The sequence below is a fragment of the Hoplias malabaricus genome, chromosome 12 (genome assembly GCF_029633855.1).
Source record: "Hoplias malabaricus isolate fHopMal1 chromosome 12, fHopMal1.hap1, whole genome shotgun sequence".
NCBI lineage: Eukaryota > Metazoa > Chordata > Actinopteri > Characiformes > Erythrinidae > Hoplias > Hoplias malabaricus.
This window is the reverse complement of record NC_089811.1, coordinates 20,712,925-20,717,506: the sequence shown is the minus strand read 5'-3', so window position 1 is coordinate 20,717,506 and position 4,582 is coordinate 20,712,925. Positions and strand designations below refer to the sequence as shown.

The 4,582-nt window shown below is 43.5% G+C and overlaps 1 pseudogene; it reads right to left on the bottom strand.

Annotated features, from left to right (window-relative positions):
- Positions 1-264: 264 nt before the first annotated feature.
- Positions 265-3,607, bottom strand: LOC136710413 (piggyBac transposable element-derived protein 4-like; annotated as a pseudogene).
- Positions 3,608-4,582: the final 975 nt, after the last annotated feature.

Genomic DNA, 4,582 nt, shown 5'->3' with positions numbered 1-4,582 from the left:
CGTTTGTGAGGGTTTTTTGAGGCAGTGAGCTTGTGCTCTTTTTTTTGGGGGGGGTTGGGTTGTTTGGTCTTTAAGTGTTTACATTTCACTTAAACATCAGTTTATTCAATAAACCACAGCATGCGTTGGGGTCGAGCCATGTGGTGGAAATGCACGTCTATCAAACATGCGAATGGGTTCAGGTGCGTCCTCCACTGCGGCTTGGGCTGCTTGCAGTAGGAGAGAAAGTCGATCATGATCAAGTCTACTCCACTTCTCGAATGTTTACACTGGCATTGAGGCCCCGCCTTTCATTTCCAACAAGTCTATCAGACAGGAACTGAGCCACTTAGGGAAGGTTAGATGAGGCCTACCCCTCTGGGCTGTAGGAACGAGGCACGAGGAGGGTGCTGTTAGTGACGCTCCTGCGGATCCAGGTGTGGGTTCATAAGTGGCTCCAGCTCCAGAGTTGGTGTATTCATAGGTCTTCAGACTAGTGGTCAGGAGGGGGATGAAGTTGAAACTCAGGTAAGCATGGCTATAGGTACTGGTGTGGGTGTAGGCACCGTGTCTGGTGCTCAGGTGAGCGGTGGTGTTGGTGCTCCAGTGAGTGGTGGTGTTGGAGCCCAGGGGAGAAGAGACTCTGAGGAGGTTGGGCCGAGCACTGCGGGGTGAAGTACTCAGGTGCCGGAATCAGAGGTTGTCAGTGAGACTCAGTCAGGTGTAGCCTTGTCTCTGGAGGAGGACAGGATGTCTGATTTTGGAGGGAGTCAGTTCGGCACGGCGGTGTTATACTCCATAGAGCAGATTAACTCTTTCTTGGATGAAACTAAAGGCAGTTTAGTTCAGTGATTTTTTCCCTGACCTGGACAGGTTTGTTTTGTGTTCGGCACTGTTGGCACAGAAGAATTTTGGGTATGACATTCTCTCAAAGCAGAAACATTAAAGTGCGATCAGAAAGGCAAAAAGTGTATGGTCTGGAATGCGTTGCATTTCTGATCGTAAAAATGTCTGAACACAGAGCACATAAGGAGAGGGCCTCTCTAGTTCTCTCTGCTTGTTTTCTGTTCTACTGTTAGTGCTCTCTCTAATTCCTATCCTCATGGGTTTTTTTAAGAGTTATGTTCATTTGTCAGGAACAGCAATTTGACCCGGTGCATGTTTAATTATCCAAAAGATGTCTGAAACCAAATAAATCCTAACAAGCAGTGTGAATATTTAATTACTAACTCCATTACTAAATATTCTATCAATATTTAGTGCAGTGGTGTTCCTTACCTCTAACAGGTAATGGTTCAGTTAGGATAATTCACTCATTTGTCATTAAAAAAAATTCAATCTTTTTTTTTTGTTTCACTACTTTATTACTCTTGAAAGACCAACATATAAAACACAATAGTTTTACATAACATTGAAACATGATATTGCAATTTTGTTTTACATTTGTGCACTGTGAACTAGAAATGAACTAAATTGCAATACAACAAACAAGCAATTGCAATATGAACGTGTTTACGTGTGTGTGTACATCTACACAGCACACGAGTGACATCTCATCACACTGTGCTTTGTGCAAATGAATTTTGCACATTTCGCACAGGTAATGCTTGTCTTGACATCGTCAAATGGTCTGAAGTCCTGACACCTCTTCTTCTTTCTTTTTCCCTCAGCAGCAACCTAGAAACTGGTTACTTTACTATGGTGTCTTTTTGCTGATACCAAGACACAACACACTCTCATACACTTATTCACACACACACACACACACACACACACACACACACACACACACACACACTTACTTACCTCACGCACTGGTGTAGTACTTAGAGCAGTCCTCTCCTGGATCTACCTCACCGTTGCTGCAGCGGCTGGGGTCCTTGGCAGGTGCTGTCTCTGTTGGATGTGTGGTGTCACAAGCGCCTTTCCCAGTTCCTCAAGAAAGATACGCCTCTCGTACAGCTTTGACACATTCCAGTCTAGAAAGATCTCAGTCCAGATGACAAATGCATTGTAGGCAGATACATCTAACATGTTATAAAAGATGACCAAAGGCCAGTGTGCAGTCATTCGTTTGGTGCTGTAGGACCCTGTTACTTTGTCCAAGTTGTCTACCCCACCTTTGGTGGCATTGTAATCAAGGATCATGCTTGGTTTCTGGTCTTCTCTTGTGCTAATTTCAGCATTTTTGTGCAGAGTACTCATGAACACATTTTATCCCCTTTGTAAGAAATTACAGCATGGACCCAAATGTGACTGGCTTAACTTGCTGCAATCAACAATATTAATATCATAATAAATGTTCCAAACCAGTGTGTCTTCCTAGAGATAGATTGACCATTTGGCATATTTAGTATATAAACAGGCAAAGCAGGAAGAGCCACAACAGCTCTCACTGTGGGACCAGAAGACCTAATCAATATCAAAGGAAGTTTATTACTGAGTAATCAACAACCACCACAGACAAAGTGAACTAGTCTAGACATGAAGGTGATAGAACTCAATACACATTAAGTTCCTCACAGATGACAGGGTTCCATGTGTACTGTGTTCCTTAGGAGGAGCTGAGATGGCAGGCGGTATTGTCAAACTATATAAGCTGTGTTTTTCTATTACTCAATGTTCAATCTAGCTCCGCTGAACCCATGGTACATCTTTGTATCTTGCAACTGCTTAAAGGTTTTCCATTTTTCATCAATTTTTGAGAGACATCCCATTTTTTCTACACCTTTTTGGGGCAATAAGACACCAGAGCTGTGGTGTCTGTGAAGGCAAACATGGAAGATTGAGGGGCCCTGTTCTTGGTTACCAGCAGCTCAGCAGGAAGTACAGCTCTGTTCTTTCGGACAGTTCTGACCATTGTGAGCTTTCTCTTTAGAAGCTCCTGACCCAAGTTGTAGTTTGTAAAAAAATTGTCACAGGTTATGTTGTGCCCCCTGAGACCCTGTGCCATGTCGAGCACGACCCTTGTGCGTTGATTTTTTCCCGGGCGCAACAAAAACTGCCATTCCAGTGTAAACCTGCATGTTCATTGCATAGCTGGTGTTTGCATCACATGCTGCACAGATTTTTATTCCATATTTAGGTGGTTTGGAAGGCACGTATTGCCTAAATGGGCAGGGAACTCTGAATGCCACTAGCCTGTCATCCACTATGATATTAGGTCCTGGGTTGTAGAGTAGTGGAAGTTGCTCTACCCACTTGTCCCACACTGTGCTAATAGCTGCCAGCTTATCTCTCTCCCGTCTACCAACCCTTGTCTCTCGATTATCAAATCGGATTACTCTGGAGAAAATGTGAATAGTCTCCAGAGATAATGTGGCTCGAAATATAGCCCTGCCTGTCTCTGCATCCGACAGACTAGCTGTTCATCCTTTGACATATAGACCCCAGCCAGGATGAGGGGCCTCAAATACGCATCTAAATGTGTTTTGTCCAGCTTCTTCCACTTGTCTCCAAAAACACGACTCCCTTCTAGATTAAACATTTCCCGAATGATTTTCTGTATTGAATCTGGCATGACCAGCTCAAAAGCTGACTTGATGTCAGTGACATGACTCACTGCCATCCTAGTGGGCCCTGGCACTATCTTTATGATGTTTTCTGCAGACAGTTTTGCCTGATGCATATTTGGGGATGAAGACCACTTTATTTCACCATTTTTTGACATGAATGTCTTGCTTGGAGGAATAGGAATAGCAATTTCTTCATCTGGTTCAAAATCAGAATCATTAGATTCAGAATTTAGCTCAAGATGATCTTCGTCTTCAGACACATCCTCCTCTATTTAATGATCAATGATGACTTCCAGAGCCTCCTGGACTGTTATCCTTTTGCTTCGGCTGCTCATTTTGTAAAGGTCTGTCTGTCAGTGTAATGTTGGTAGGACTCCCATGCAGGGAATCTTTTATGTTTTGCCCCTCCCCTGTTGAGTGTCCACTGAATGTGGGTGGAGAACAGTTTTCCCGCGAGAACATTAATTAAAACTTAAAAATTGTAGAGTACTAATTAAAATTGTGAGACATATTTCACCCTAATCACATGCCCGCTCGCGCGCACACACACACACACACACACACACACACACACAGGTGCAGATGTTATGATTGTCAAAAGTCATAACATCTGCACCTGTAAGAGGTCTACCTGGGGCTGGGGCAAGGCTGCCTGCTAAGCCACCCCAGTCACTAGAGGGAGACAGAGACACTCTTATTTTGGGGCAATTGGTTCCACCTGGGCTACCCCTACTTAAGGGAAGCCAACACACACCTCTGTGCTCAGTCTTGGGTTTCTCTTTTCAGAGTGCTGTGCAAGTCTGGCGGGTAATTTGGCAAAGGCTCTTGAGTTTCCTCCTGGGTCACTCTATCTTCTGTTTTTCCACCAGAGCTTTCTCTCTGGTTTCTGCTGGGATTCAATATTATCTTTTCTTTGCCATTTTTTTTAGTATAAATCAATAATTAGAAATAAGTTGTGTTCTATCTTTAATTTCTTTTGTCTCATCTTGTCCCTCCCTTTTGTTTTGGGAAGCTCTCTTGCCTTTTCTTTTGCGTTTTCTTTTGCTCAATTCTGAGCTGATCAGTTTTCCCCTTACATCTTAAGTTTT